The following is a 17,051-nucleotide window of genomic DNA, read 5'->3' as shown; positions in this document are numbered from 1 at the left end:
ATTCTATCTGATGGTCACACCAAAACCATACCAAAAACTGCCGAAAGAAGTTATTTCATTTTTTATGACACGCACCTTGTGTTAACAAATGTACCTAATTTGCAGATTGACCGAGGCGTGCGGAATCTGTCGTTACAGAAACTTCTGTTATTATAATGCAGACGTTCTTTAGTACAAATACAATGGTTCTGTTAGTTTAAAAGAAATGACAATCACCTTTCTTTAGCTAATCCACAAAAACAAAGAAGCTGATGTCGCTGTCAAAAGTTCCCGTATTTACTGCACGGTGTTTTGTTAAAATATTGCTATTGTGGGATAGGCGATATGCACTTCAGTTTTGCACTTGATTTGTTGTTGTTGTCGTTGAGTACGTAGCCTTAGGTACCATCTCTATGTTTTGTTTTCATTTATTTACATGTCGCAAACTCATATTGCTTTTTGTTTGAATAAACTATCTTTATCTGTGACAAATGTTCGATCTATCTAAACAATCAACCAAATATCGTTTAATATGATACAAGACTTGTTTGACTGTATGCGGTTTATTTATAGAAATATTGATAACATTTCAACTTTAGTATTATCTTGATTACTATGCCATTGGGCGAGACAACATGTACTCTGCGGCTGGACATGGCCGCCGTGTTGCAAGTCCGCCGCGATTTGACCGATATTTATCTTATTTGAAAGTCTTTACATGTATTTTCACCAAATAATTTAAATGCTTCTGTAAATATTCAAAATTTGCCGATTACAATAAAAAACTTAAAAAGATGAGGATGATATAAACAGTCCGAGATGGATGGCTAATAGATATTTTAAAGGTATACATGTATTAGATCCAAATTTGATATTTAAAAACATGAGCAATTACTTCATATAGTTTATGTAAACAAAAAATTAACAAGTTTATTAGTATTTACAGTACCATGCATTAGGTTTAAAATAGTACACACTGTATACATGTATAGATTAACACAGTATAATTGTGTACTACCACTAAAAGAACCGGCTGTTTTTTTAACAATCAACTATTACTGCATGACATTTAACCATGAATGTAGCTCTATGTTCAAACTTAATTCATATATTTAGTAATGCTAAATATAATTGATGAGAAATTTATACATCTGAAGTAAATATCTAAAGATAAAATATCTTAGTAAATGATGCCCATTGGATATCTTTAACTTATTAATACCTGCAGTCATATCGCCGCTTAATTACTGGTATCAATTTTCCGATACATTCCTGAGCCTCTTATCAATTTATCTGCTTTGTACATGTATGCCTGTGGATTTTCACTGATAATCAATAATCGATAAGATCTAGGCCTCCTTTGATCAATATAAGGGACAAACATCTGTTTATAAAAGAAGAATAAAACTGAAATTTTCACAACTGATACTACAATTTATGATCTGTTCAATAATTTAAAATTTACTATTATTTTGATCTGCAAAATTGTTTTACAGGCCAACTGAAGCAACTGAATATGGAAAACTGAAGATTTGACATAGAAAAACAGCCATTATTTGATTATTTTATTTTATTCAAATATCATCTATTGCTAAACGTTAAAGCAAATGGCATTATGAAAGAACAAAATTATACTTTATTTAATAAAGTTAAAAATACTGAATAAATAAGAAAGGTTCTGCAGTATAGTTGAATGAGAAGATAAAACAGGCAATACCTAGAAATAACTTTCTAATTCCGATATTTAGTGATGAGTATATTAAAAATACATGCTTAAATAATAAATATTTTGATTGTTTCGATCGCTTCCGGGTTTTAAAAATCTTTTGAATAAAATATTTTCATTTGTTGACTTTGAGAGAAGTCCAATCGTTAGTACTCTTACAAACGTAAAATCACGTCACGCGGCATACAGTACTATCAGGCGGATAGCGCATGCGATCCTCGGCATACACGCATGTTATCTTTTGGCGGATAAATAGGCATTTTTAGTCTATCCCGATGACGAGTTATATACCGGATTAAGGACGTATTTACCTGTTTACCTGTGTATGGGGACATCTCAAAATATTCAAGTGATATAACGTGCTTAAGTGTACCATTAATAATGCCATGACTTTATGTATTTATTTCATACCAATCTAGTGGTTAATATGTTATTCTGGATATGTCATCTCTTGGTTTTTAAACGTTTTAAAGTGAAGTTGCACACGTATATGAATTTCCCGAGCATTTGAGGAAAGTCGCTTTGAATTCAGACTTGTGTAACTATGTTTTCAACAAAGATAAATGTAAAAAAAATCAAACATAAATGTAAAATTATGGATAAACTTAGAATAAAAAGATGAACTATAGAATTTTAGGCGTACTGAAAAGGCTGCATTATACGAAAGAGCATTAATGCCAGCTATGTGTTATTCAATAAAGTATGTAACTCTTAATTTCGAGTTACGTACCTTTCTAACCCTTATCTTGAACAGTTTGTTATGCCTTACTGTAAATTTTGTCATACTGCTTCGACATTTCGAATTAAATAACTCAAAACTAGGATTTTCTAATATCTAATACTCAAAATTTCGACTTAGTATCTCGTCTTAACAATTCTATGATAAAACTGGATTGCGATAACAGGCATTGCAAGTTCCATCTCCAGATTTCGCACTGTCCACGCAAAATGTCACTTATGTAGCCATATGGTGACCGCCCGAAACTTTGGCCGTAGTTTTTATTTGAAAGTCATATGGCTGATCGACCGACAATCTGTATTTTCTTTTTTGGAAGTCACATGTCAGGCCGATCGACCGACATTCGCAGGTTAGATAGCTAAAACCCATGCTAAATATTTCATATTATGCGCCGACGGTATATCATTTCCGTATTCACACATAAGGAAAGTGGAATCACTTTATATCACTTTATTTTCTGCTACATTTTTGTATGGCGTTTGCTCTGTCGCAGTGACATAACGACAAACGTTATGGATATTGTTATGGCGCCCAGTCAAATGTCGTCTCTCAGACCGTCTCGTCCCGCCCAATGTGCCTCGCTGAATGTTGCCCCACCAAACGTCGCCCCGCCTAACGTCACTCCGCCAAACATCGACTGTCACACCGCCGAATGTCTCACTGCCGAATGTCGCCCTACTAAACGACGCCCCGCCTGACCTCAGAGCAATTTTTTGCATAGCACTAGCCGTATCATTGAGGAAGTAAAACAGATTTCTCTACTAGTATTAAAGTTACTGCTCGGATAATACTTGCCATAAGTTTTGCCAAACCCACTCGCTCAAGTGTAGCATTGACCTTTCGGAGAAGGATCTAGTGTTCGCACGACAATTCATCTCGCTGAGGTAAGCGTAAGGTGCGGTTCCAATGTAAGACAAAAGTATAATCCCGATAAAGATAAGACGGTCCGACGGACAAACGCGCGCACGCACGCATATTGCCCTCTATCTATATTCCAAGAAATGATCGTGTAATTTAAGATCGTGGGGTAGGAAGGTATGGGGAGGGGATGGTGGTGAGATTGAACAATATTTTCTGGAAACACTTCATTCCATCAAAATTAAATCTTACAATCTTTTATCTCCAATTTAATTGATACCGGCATGACATTCCGGAAAGCGGAAACGACGTTTGACTGGGCGACATTTTGCGGGCCGACGTTCAGCGGGGCGCCATACCGACGTTTGTCGGGATGACATTTGTAGGGACGACATTCGGTGGGGCGACGTTTGGCAGGGGACCATGACGACGTTCGGCGGGGCGACGTTTGGCGGGGCGACGTTCGGCGGGGGGCATAACGACTTTCGGCAGGGCGACATTATGCGTGGCGACGTTCGGCAAGACGCCTTAACGACGTTTGTCGTTAAATCGCTGCGACAGATCGAAATAACGAAATATCACAAATCAGTCACCGTATATCATTTCAAGTCATTTTTTTCGGTTTATAAATATTAAATCCTTAAATGTCTGTAATAATACCAACAACTGAAGTCATTTAAACATACAGTTGTTCTAATATATATATTTAAACGCAAACAATATATTTCAAAAGTATTGGAAAGAACCGAACTTATTGTGTTGAAGCACCCTACAAACAGTGAACATACGTGTGTCTTTAATTGTTTGCAGACACGAACGATTTAAAGAAGTAAAATAATGCTATATTTTCAATTAGATATAGTAACAAGTCTATCTGATTTATTTTCTAAACCAATGTATAATGATACTTGGAAATATATTATCGCATGCTACAGCCCAATATCTTTACATGCGCATACTTAAATGCATTTGAGAAAACCCCCAATATTTAATCGGCATACGACATCCAAGTCAGTATCGTGATAGGCTAGAAATGCCTAATACGACATGCGGTACTCGGTAAGAGTTAAGATTAACGCATAAATGCGATCTGCGCCCTTAATGAGTTAAGTCTAAATCAATACATTAAATGACCATTTCAATTGACAAACCATATCAATTTTCAATAAAATATTATGGCTATGCACATTTTTACAGTAAACAAAGAAAACGAATGTCGGTATCAAAATTCAGGATATAGGCACTTACCTTTCAGTTTTGCTCTTTTTAAATTTCTCTCGCAAAAAATTGTAAATCACAGTTACGCAATTGGAAAAACTCCAACGTTTTTGAGCAACAACTTTACACACCTTGGTCCAACAAATAGCCTTACTCATTGGCTTATCAGGACGGCGTATTTTATTATCTTGTCATCCCTCTAAGGCTTAACCGCGTTATGAAACGAAGACATTTAAAAGTCCAAACAAAGTCATAATATGTCGATCAAACGCTATACATAGCTGATGTTATTATGTTTATCGACAATAAATAAATACCGATTTGATTTCATTATTATTTGACCCACATATCTACATTTTACTGTTAGAAAAACGAAGACATTCAAAAATAAAAAAAAAATCGTAAAAATATTAGACTTACTTGCTCTAATAGATTAAATATAAATCTTAATGTAGCAGAATATATCACACACGCTTTAAATAAAGAACTTTAAATGCTTGGAAACATATTGTTTACAATTGTGTATTTTATATCCACGTTGTGATCGCTTACTCACCCTGTATAATCGTAGCTTTTTACACTTCTGTGTTTAATCGAAAGAGTTTTGGGTTGTCTGCAAATGAAAACAAAAGAAACTCCTGAAGCCACTGTTTTTAGCCCACTTGAACCGGAGGTTCCGGGTGGACTGTTGTGACGATCTGTGTCCGTCATCTGTCGTCCGTCGTCTGGTGTTAGCTTTTCACTTTAAAAACCTTCTTCTCATGAGCGGCTGGATGAATCATCACCAAACTTTGTTTGTAGCATCCTTGCAAGGTCCGCCCTCAAACCCATTTAAATTGTTTCGCTTCACTGATTTAAGGGACCGCCAGAGCTAAGAAAAAAGAAACCTTTAAACGATTTCTTCTCATGAACCGCTTGATGGATGTCACCAAACTTGGTCTATAGTAGTATGTTTGTAAGGTTCTCTCTCAAGTTTGTTCAAATAGTTGCTCTTGACTGCTGATTTCAGGGGCCGCCAGAGCTAAATATAGAAAAACCTTTCAACGACTTTTTCTCACTAACCGCTTGATGGATCATCACCAAACTTGTTTTGTAGCATTCTTGTAAGCTCCTCTCTAAATCTGATCCAAATGATTGCGCTTGACTGATTTGAGGGGCTGTCAAAGCTAAAAGTAGTAAACCTTCTCATGAACAGCTTGATTGATCATCACTAAAATTTGGTCTGTAGCATCCTTGTAACGTCCTCTCTCAACTTCATCCAAATGATTGCGCTTGACTGATTTTATGGGCCGCCAAAGCTATAAGTAGAAAAACATTTAAACGACTTCTTTTCATTAACTGCTTGATGGATTGTCAATAAACTTGGTATGTAGCATCCTTGAATGGTCCTCTCTCAAGTTTGTTGAAATGGTTCCGCTTGACTGATTTTAGGAGCTGCGATAGCTAAAAATAGAGGAAAAAAGATTTAAATGATTTCTTTTCATTAACCGCTTGATGGATCGCCACCAAACCTGGTCTATAGAATCCTTGTAGGGTTCTCTTTCAAATTTGTTCAAGTGGTTTCGCTTGACTGTTTTAGGGGCCAACGAAGCTAAGAATTAAAGAAAAACAATAAACGACTTCTTTTCATGAACTGTTTGATGGAATGTCTCCAAAACTTTGTCTGTAGCATCCTTCTAATGTTCTCTTCTAAATTTGTTCAAATGGTTCTGAATGACTGATGTAAGGGGCTGCCAGAGCTAAAAATAGAAAAATGCTTAAATCTGCTTCTTCTTATAAATAGTTTGTTGGATCTTCATCAAACTTGGTATGTAGCATCATTGTGTCATTGTGTAGACCTCATTCAAGTTTGTTCAAATAATTCTGCTTGACCCCTTTTAAGGGCAGCCAGATCTTAAAAGCTTTAAACGACTTCGTCTTGTGAACCGTTTGATGAATTTTCGCAAAACTTGGTATGTAGCATCAATGGATGGAACTTTCTCGAGTTTGTTCAGATAGTTCCGTTTGACTGCATTTAGGGGCCTTTAGAGCTAAAAACAGTATATTTACTTTAAATTGCGTTTTCCAATAAACAAATTTGTTTTCCTTTTATATAGAAAATGTAAAATGTAGGAAAAGAACAATCTATTGGGATTTTATCACTACTTAGACACTACCTGACAATGTCTGTTATTATTTCCAGCAGTGTATAGAAAGTGTAAAACTGTGTTTTGCTTTTCATCAGGTCTATAATTAGAATTTCCCTGACCTTCTATACAGACTGAGAAATTTACTCCGGTAGCATTTTCTGTTGACAAATATCCAGTTGTACACTTTTTATCATGCACAACAGGTTATATTAGAAATTGTATAACTGACAGGTTTTAGATAGGAAAGAATGTATATTTTAAATATGAGGCCATGAAAAGGATATTGAGTTTTAGGTTCCCTGAATTATTTTCACATCCATGGGTTTTATATTTCTTACACCAAGAATAAAGGAACATAAATACATGTACTCACTTAAACTGGTGTTCATAGCAGATTTCTTATTGTGCCATGTTTTGTTAGGAACCCTTTCAACAAGGTTAAAATGTAAAGGCCCTTTTCAGAACAGCAACTTAGGCCCATTTGGGCAACTTGTTAACTTTTTGTTTCTCGGAGATATTTTACAAAAAAATGGAAGAGGGATTGAAAATGATCTTCAATACTTTATTTCTAAAATGGAATACCATCACATATGGTACTTTTGGTTCTCTCACAAGAAGGGTTACAAGTTCATATCAAATATCCACAAGGTCATTCATTTTGCAGATCGGTTTATAAAATACACAAGTCTTTCACAAAAAAGGACGAGGGCCAAACTGACAGACAAAAAAACAAACAGGGTTTGGGCCCACTAGTCAAATGTCTCTATTGGTGTAAAGAGGAAGAATGTCTATGGGGGCAAGGGATGAAGCACTCGGTTTTTAAGCTTTTTCATACCTTCCAGGTTCATACGTTCCAATATTTGATTATTATTATTATTATTATTATACCACATTTATATAGCACTCTTTTCATGCACTTGTACACGTTCAAAAGTGCTTTACAGAATAAATTGCAAAAATACAAACAAATACGTATACAAAGATAATGCATTCCACATTAACAAAAATCATGAATGAAAACAAGTATAATTTAAAAAAAAACAAGATAAAAAAAATAAATGTATCGGTCAATTAACAAAATATTGTACAAAAAAGTGGGTTTTGAGCAGGCTTTTGAAAGCAGCTAGCGTGTCAGCTTCCCTGATTTTGACAGGAAGAGAGTTCCAAAGCTTTGGAGCAGTGCACGAAAAGCTGCGATTGCCATACATCATGGTATTAGATTTTGGCATAACCAGTGACAGCGTGTCTTGCGATCTTAGGGTCCTGACCGGTTTATACACTTCTAGCATATCCCTAATATAGGCAGGGGACTGATTGTGTAACGCCTTAAAGGTGTGGGTCAGAACCTTGTACTGCACCCTGTATTTCACTGGCAACCAGTGAAGCTCCTTCAGAACCGGTGTTATATGATTGCGACGGGGCGTCTTAGTGATTACGCGAGCTGCAGTGTTCTGGACATGTTGCAACTTGTTAAGTGTGCTGTTTGGTATACCACTTAACAAGGCATTACAGTAGTCTAACCGTGAAGTAACCAGGCTGTTTATAAGGGTTTTTGTGGCATCACTGGTAAGATACCGTCTGATGTGACCTATTCTGCGAAGTTGTGCATATCCAGCCCGGCACACCGAGTTGACTTGTTGTTCCATATCCATACCGCTGTCAAATACTGCTCCAAGATTCCTAACACATTTCGTGGATTTTATCACAGAATCACCGACCTTCACAGAAACGTCATCAATGTACTTGGAGTTACGCTTTGATGTCAATAGCATTACCTCAGTTTTGTCAGCATTGAGCTTCAGCATGTTGGAATTCATCCACGAGACAATTTCAGTCAGACAGCTCTCAATGCGGCGCAAAGCTTCACTTCTGGCCACAGCCTCTATCGGCTTAAAAGATAGGTATAATTGAGAGTCATCAGCGTAGAAATGATGAAGAAGTCCATGACGTCTGCATATGGCACCCACGGGTTTAGTGTACATGATATAGTTCTTTGGACCAAGCACTGATCCCTGGGGCACACTGTATTTCATCAACGTAGGCGTCGACAACTCACCATCAACGCATACAGTTTGATAGCGGTCACTAAGATATGATGACATCCATGCAAGTGCTTTGTGTGTGACTCCAAAATGATGTTCGAGCCGGTGTAACAGTGTTTGGTGATCAATCGTGTCGAAAGCCGCAGAAAGATCGAGTAGCACGAGGACTGTTACAGAATTTTGATCGAGAGATGTGAGGATGTCATTCTGTACCTTTATCAAAGCCGACTCAGTTGAATGAAACTTTCTGTAAGCAGACTGCAGTCCCTCATGTAGCTCATTAATAGATTTATGCCATTTTTTAAAACTTCCACACGTCAAACATATAAAATAGCACTGACATATTGAATATCTGACTTCGGTCATGTTTCAAATGCATGCTTACAATAAAAAAATCTTTTAGTTTCTAAACTTTTGTGACTGGTGACATCATAAACATATGTCAACTGCTTTTTTTCTTTTTAACCTAACTTTTCTTTTCTTGCATGTATTGCAGACTTTTGATACTATTTAAGACTGCAGTATTTTTATCAGTTGTTAAGAACTCCTGGGCGGATAGAACTCTACGCCAACATGTTGTCCTAAATTTGACGTATTTCTATTATATGACATTATTCGATTTACATATTGCATGGCAATCTCAGGACGCTTATTCACCGTTACTTCGATAGGTATTTTTTTCTGAATCTGGTATAACATTTTGTTGGTGCAGCGAGAAAAAAGTGAGCATCTCTTTGCATTTTAAGATTAACGAAACTTACGTTTCACAAAGCAACGGTAAAAACTTGTACCTTTACGACATAAAACGCAAGTCAGATTCCCGCTGACATGGAACTCTCATCGCATACGCAATTGATCATTTTTCGACAGAAGCGCATTGTGTCTAGCGCGGAGACTGCCAGTTTAACATATATTAAAAAGGTTGACTGAATGTAACAAGTCATTAAACGTATTATTCCTCGGGTCACCAAGTACACACGGTTGCGAGGTGACGTCTTTCCAAAGGGCGTCCTTGGGCGCTTCATTCTTCTTGTTCTTCTTTGTCCGACCCGAGATAGAATCGCCCTAATGACACGAACAAGGCCCAAGAACATTGTTCTCGGGACAAAATTTCACACCACCTCCTAATCGGGAGGACCGCGAACAATGCGAGAACAATATGGCAGAATGAGAAGGTACAACTTCACTGTAAAAGATACATCGTAGCGAAATAAGCATATGATAAATTTATGACCACATAAAATATTATTTGAATGAAGAAATTACACTACTTTTGTAGAAATGTTGATTTACCCCAGCCGATAATGTAAACAAGCGCCGTAAACAAGGCTGTAAAACTCCACTTCCGGTTCCCGATGTTGGGGCGTTTTACTCGAGCTACGTGATCCGACTCGACTCAATTCCATCCGGGGAATAAACGCCCAAGATCGCCCAAAGATACAACGCCGATTAATCCTCGTATGATCGTAATCCATTTGCATGAAACACACGTGCTTCTTTCCCGCCAAACACACTTTCATTAACAACTGCAAGTATATACACATATCTAAATAACTGCAAGTAATTGATAGTTTCGGATATATAACCACTATTAGCAGACCCAATTTAATTGTTAATTTTCATGAAACATGTCCTATTCAATGTTTATTGTTTACTTCTTGAATCTCAACATATAAATCCCGCACGATAACTTAAACGATAACATGTTTGATAATTATGATTTTCTTCGTTAAAACGTTTCAATACAGAAAATATTTTTGTATAACATTACAGTATGCACTTAACTTCTATCATTGACAACCTTTTTGAGTTCAACGATGCATGAGAACCATGACAATCGAACAATAATATAAACATGCTGTCGCGGGAGTAGTATGTATTACGACTATTGCATCGGCGCTCAACATTGTGCTGGCTCGCCTTGGTGTGCAAGTATTACGATAGGATTTTACTATGAAAACTATCTAAAACGCCGAACATCTCCAATTCCTGGCTTCGAGCTTTTTCCTTCAATTAAAAAGAGCAAGCCAGCAACCGCAAACAAAACGGTAGTTCGTTTATGAAAAGTAACCAATCGAAAGCTGGCTTACAAACGCCATATTGCCCCCATAAGGCCGCGGCTATCTATAATGAACAAAAAAAGCTCAATGACACGCAAAGGACCAATCTATCGCAAGAAGAATATTGCATCAATCGCTTCTTCCTGATTGCAGAAATGAGCTTAACAGTTAACTTGGGCAACTGAGCCAGTTGAGCATTTAGATGCTTGCGTATTTAAAAACAAATGTCATAAGGATCTCATTCTCGCATACCAGAGGTCTACCGTGGTTCCCCGGATGAACCTCTGGCATATTTCGCCGATATTTATGGTTTGGTTACATTACAGGTAAAACGTTTCAGCCAATCAGCGTCGTTTCGCGACAAATCGTAGCGAACCAATCAAAATAGTCCGTGAAAAGCATGACCGCGTCCTTTCAATATTATCGAGGGAATACGATGTCCATTTACGACGAATATTATTATTTCTTGATGTAAATCTCTTAACGTCGAATTACAGGAATAAATCTTTATTTATCACAATCATGGAATACAGCCTTTATCCATCGTAAGCAAGTATCTTGTTTACATATTTTTTGAAGTTTAATTCGGAGTTCCAAATAATGGCGAACAATGATTGGCTGAAACCACTCCACATAGTAATTACGAGTGCGCATGCTCACCAAGTAAACGATGGAAATAAATCAGAGGTTCGTCTCGGGATTTTGACGAACCTCTAATGGATGAGAATGAAGGATCTCAACACTGGTAATATTTCAGGGACTGGATATATGTTTATATTCATTTTAGGCAGATTGATTAAGATTGCTTCTTTGGTGGTAATAATGAGTGATGACAAAATTTGCATCGGGACTATGTGGACTATTTTTGATATTGAGGTAGTATGGCATGTGAAATCACTGATTTTTTCCACCTTTTTGGATTTGATTTTGTTTGATTTATACTAATTCATTTAGGTCCATTGTAAAACAAGTTATTTCAACTTAGATAAATCACTCTCGACACCTCATTCAAGATGATAATCATCTCTGTGAGTGTATGAGAGAGGGAAAGTCTGTTTCCTTTTTAATGCTGAGAGCAAAGCAAGGGAAATTCTGGTACTATTCCTACGTCTTTGGTATGACGCAGCCTTGGATATAAGACCCACGACCTTGCGCGCTTGAAGCGGACACTCTACCACTGAGTTATCGAGGCGGAACTTTAAACGTTGAAAGTCAATTTGAGCTCCATCGACGCCCTCACATAACAAGAACAAAACGAGCCACTTTCTCTATCCTTGTGTTCATATGGCTGTACAGAGTAGAACAAGTGTGCGGGGATAAATTGAAATAGCAATATCTACCACGTCACAGATGTCAATACACAGCGGACCCACGATGACATTAAATTGCTGAAACAAAACATAAAATATATATTCAAAAAGGTCAGCAGGGCAATGTCATGCTTTAATGTCAACATGAATTCATTATCAGTGATGTAATAATAACAAATAAATAGTACGTAAACCAGAAAACGTTCCCAACGGGTTTTATAGGGGATTTCCTACCAGAAGCGAGCTGAATAAGTTTAAACGTGACGGGAAAGCGACAGTCAAACGTTATCACGCTGTCTCTAAACGTCCTATTAGAAGACATTTGGAAATTAAGTGGACTGTGGACACCTAGGACGATCAATATTTATTATATTATGTGCGGTAGGAAAAGCATGCCCATAATGAACAGACTTAATCAAACCGAGTCTGCTATTATCCTCCTTGGTTGCATTCTTTGCTTCCTTTTTATAGATCTTTTTACAGATTTTATTATTATGCTACCACTTTGCTGTGGCGGATATATTTTTTTGTCCGTCCGAGAAAATTTATGTTACACATATCGCCAAAAGTATTTGACTTACCGCCATTTCACTTTACTGAAATGTTCTTCAACATTAGAAGTTTTGCATGTGAAACAAAGTTGTCAGAGTGAGCTAGTGTGATTGCACTGTGTCCGTTGTCCGTCGTCGTCGTCCAATGTAAATAGTTTTGTTTTGAACACTCCAAAGGTCACAACTTTGGCCGAATTGTATCGCGACTTTGTCAGAATGTTTGTTTTAACAATCTGTCTGAGGAGTTTGAAACTGAGTCAAAAGAAGGCCACTAGATGGGTAACAAAGAATTTCTATGATTTAACCTAGTGACCTAGATATTAATCCCAGATAATACAGAATTTAAACTGATAAATACTGCATGAAGAAACATATTTTGACTAAATTGCATATAGATCAAACAGAAAAATTGCTTCTATAGTGCTAAAAAAGTTTTTCTATAATTTAACCTACTAACATATTTATTGACCAAAGATTGCCGAGTTTTAAGCTTGACCAAGATTTTATAGAAACACAAACTTTCTTACGATTTTTTTATATAGATCAGGTAGAAAATAGACCTTAAGAGTGTTCAGAATGTTGTTCTTTGATATGACCTTGTGATCTAGCGTTATATCCCAGATAACCCTACTTTGAATTTGTTCAACGGTTAATAAAATAAAGAGAAATGTTGTGTAGAAAATATGTCATCCGAAGGGTTAAGAATACTTTTTTATGGTTTAACTTACTGACCAACCATTTAAAGCCAGATGATCAAGTTTCAAACTTTACCTAGATTTCATTAAGACAAGTATTTAGCCTATGTTTCATAAAGATCAGGTAAACAGTGTTAACAAGGTTTCTCAATTATTTGGCTTAGTGGCCTAGGTTTTGACCAAGTTTCAAAGTTAAAGGCAAACATTCTGACCCGGTTTTTATAAGATCCGGTAGAAAATATTCCCTCTAGACTGTGAACAATGGTTTTCTTCTATGATACAAACTCCTGACCCAAATTTTAATCCCAGATAATCCAGTTTCAAACTTGATCTAAATTTTATAAATTCAAATATTCTAACAAGGTTTTAGAGAGACCGAATATACATCATGGCCTCTGATGTGTTTTCTATAACTTAACCTGATGGCATTAATTCTTGACCCTAGATAATTCAGATTCAAACTTGATGCAGATTTTATATAGACAAACATTCTGATCAAGTCTTGTAAATAATGAATCTAGAGTGTTAACATAGTTTTCTACGATTTGACGTAGTCACCTAGTGCTTGATCCAAGATGATCCAGCTTCAAAATATGTCGAGAGTTTCTTAACGCAAACATTCTGACTAAGTTTCATTACAAGTGTTAACAGTGAAATTGTGAAGGACGGAGGACGGACACGGTGCTACCACAAAAAGTCAACTTGAGCTCTTTCTGCTCAGATGTACTAAAACTCCTAAGTAATAGTTATTTTTAAGGGGTTGGTCTGTATGGTGCTTATAGAGCTGTGAGGGATTTGTAAACCGAGCGAGTGTAGCGAGGTCTCTAAACACAATGCAGACCTATAAACACAATGCAGACCTATGAACACAATGCAGACCTATAAACACAATGCAGACCTATAAACACAATGCAGACCTATGAACACAATGCAGACCTATTCTGAGAATGATAACTGACTTACCTCCATGCTCATTTGTTTTGAATAGTCCAGATTAATTTCGGGTTTGTAAAACGTTCGTTTTATTAGCTCGACTTTTCGAAGAAAATGTAGAGCTATTGCACTCGCCCCGGCGTCGGCGTCGGCGTCGCCGTTGGTTAAAGTTTTTGATAAAGTCAAATATCTCTGTTACCATCAAAGCTATTGACTTAAAACTTAAAATAGATATTTACTATCAAAGTCTACACCAGGAGAAACAATCCCCATAACTCTGATTTGAATTTTGACAGAATTATGCCCCTTTTTAACTTAGAATATTTGGTTAAAATTTTTGATAAAGTCAAATATCTCTGTTACTGTCAAAGCTATTGATTTGAAACTTAAAATACTTATTTACCATCAAAATCTACACCAGAAGAAACAATCCCCACAACTCTGATTGAATTTTGACAGAATTATGCCCCTTTTTAACTTAATATTTTTTGTTAAATTTTTTGATAAAGTCAAATATCTCTGTTACTATCAAAGCTTTTGATTTGAAACTTAAAATACTTATTTACCATCAAAGTCTACACCAGGAGAAACAATCCATATAACTCTGATTTGAATTTTGGCAGAATTATGCCCCTTGAAACTTAGAATTTTTAAAAAAACAAATTTGATAAAGTCAAATATCTCTGTTACTATTGAAGCTTTTGACTTGAAACTCAAAATAGTTATTTTCTATCAAAGTCTACACCAGGAGACACAATTCCAATAACTCTGATTTGAAAAAAAAAAATTTGACAGAATTATGTCCCTTTTTAACTTGGAAATTTTTTTACTGGCAAAGCTCTAATTCAGAATCAAGCACTGAGAAAAGTCGAGCGTGCTGTCTTACGGACAGCTCTTGTTATATGTATGTTTGAAAACAAATAAATAAAATTAATGACCATCATCACCTGCTAAACGTTGTCGGGTATTGTGCGTTTTGATCTGTGTTATTTTATGTTTTTTTGTTGTTGTTTTTTATGCTGTTTGTGTTAAGTTCAATGGTTTAGTTTTATAAATTTTATAACAATCTTACACTTCACTTCACGGTTATAATTTTAGTATCGATTGATTTAAAGATGCTACAGCTTTTATATGAAAACAAGAGCTCGTAGAACACGAAATGCCCCCGTGATTCATTCAGTAATTGCACAAGGAACAGAAGTTATTTGGTCACTGTGCACTGGACGTTTGACGTACTGACCTACAATCAATAATTATGGGTCATTTACCAGTCATAAGTTACCTTCGTATTAAATGTGATCTCTCTAGTTATTTGGCAAAAAGGTTCTCCTGTTCTGGTTTATGTGCCATTGACCTTTGACCTACTGACCTCAAAATCAATAGGGTCATCTGATGGTCATGATCAACCTCCGTATTACGTTACGTGATCCTAGGCCCAAGCGTTCTCAAGTTATCGTCAGGAAATGGTTTAACAGTGTGACCTTGACCTTTGACCTGCTGACCTAAAAATCAATAGGGGTCATCTATTGGTCATGATCAACCTCCCTATAAAGTTTCGTCATCCTATGCCCAAGCGTTCTCAAGTAATCAACCGGTAATGGTTTAACCTTTCCGGGTCACTGTGACCTTGACCATTGACCTACTCATCTCAAAATTATTAGGTGTCATCAGCTAGTTATAATTTTAGTATCGATTGATTTAAAGATGCTACAGCTTTTATACGAAAACAAGAGCTCGTAGAACACGAAATGCCCCCGTGATTCATTCAGTAATTGCACAAGGAACAGAATTTATTTTATTTTAGTATCAATTTATTTAAAACTTATTAGTATTTCTTCTGTTACCATGACCAACCTTCCTATCAACTTTCGTGATCCTAGACCCAGGCATTCTTGAGTTATCGTCCAGAAACCGTAGACCTGTTCGGGGTCAATGTGACCTTGACCTTTGACGTACTGTTCTGAAAATCAATTGGGATCATTTGCTGGTCATGATCAACCTCCCTATTAAGTTTCGTGATCATAGGCCTAAGCGTTTTTATGTTATCGTCAAGAAAATTTTAACAGTTCCGGGTCACTGTGACCTTGACCTTTGACCTACTGAAGTCAAAACCAATAAGGGTTATTTATTTGTCATAATCATCCTCCCTATTAAGTTTTGTGATCCTAGGCCCAAGCGTTCTCAAGTTATTGTCCGGAAACGGTTTAACTTTTCTAGATCACTGTGAACTTGACCTTTGACCTACTGATCTCAAAACCAATAGGAGTCATTTGCTAGTCATGACCAACCTTCCTGTCAACTTTCATGATCCTAGGCCCAAGCGTTCTTCAGTTATCATCCGAAAACCGTTTAACTGTTCCGGTCACTGTGACCTTGACCTTGACCTTTGACCTACTGATCTCAAAATCAATAGGAGTCATCTACTGGTTATGACTAACCATCATATCAACTTTCATGATCCTAGGCCCAAGCGTTTTTGAGCTATCATCCGGAAACCGATTGGTTTACATACCGACCGACCGACATACCGACCGACCGACCGACCGACCGACAGACACCTGCAAAACACTATACCCCGCCTTCTTCGAAGGGGGTCATAATAAGAAACAAAACATTGAATTAGAAACTAGAGAAAAACTAACTTACACAAAGTATGTAATGCAAAATAGAATAAAAATACTGGACGGATGCAAAGTTCGAACCGTCAAAACTATCACTACAATATTATTGCATGTCCATCCACTCAACATACTGCGCCATGAAGCCGACGTTTGATTTCACTGCGTTTATCCTTTGTTTTAAACAAGAGTG

General features: G+C 36.7%; 2 protein-coding genes across 7 annotated transcripts in view; both read right to left on the bottom strand.

The window, feature by feature from the left end:
- LOC123524900 (uncharacterized) overlaps nt 1–5,064 on the bottom strand; it is a 55,027-nt gene extending 49,963 nt beyond the window's left edge. The window contains exon 1 of one of the 4 annotated variants that reach the window (XR_008370184.1): nt 4,941–5,064. The gene's annotated coding sequence lies outside the window, so the exon portion shown is untranslated. The other 3 variants (XR_008370183.1, XM_045303506.2, XM_045303503.2) reach the window with 3 other exon arrangements.
- Nucleotides 1–17,051, bottom strand: part of LOC123524958 (uridine-cytidine kinase-like 1) — a 352,168-nt gene that overhangs the window by 219,964 nt on the left and 115,153 nt on the right. The window lies entirely within an intron of this gene.

Source organism: Mercenaria mercenaria, chromosome 3, assembly GCF_021730395.1.
Source record: "Mercenaria mercenaria strain notata chromosome 3, MADL_Memer_1, whole genome shotgun sequence".
In the NCBI taxonomy this organism is placed as follows: domain Eukaryota; kingdom Metazoa; phylum Mollusca; class Bivalvia; order Venerida; family Veneridae; genus Mercenaria; species Mercenaria mercenaria.
Note: the sequence above shows the minus strand (reverse complement) of the source record. Positions and strands in the feature narration are given on the sequence as shown.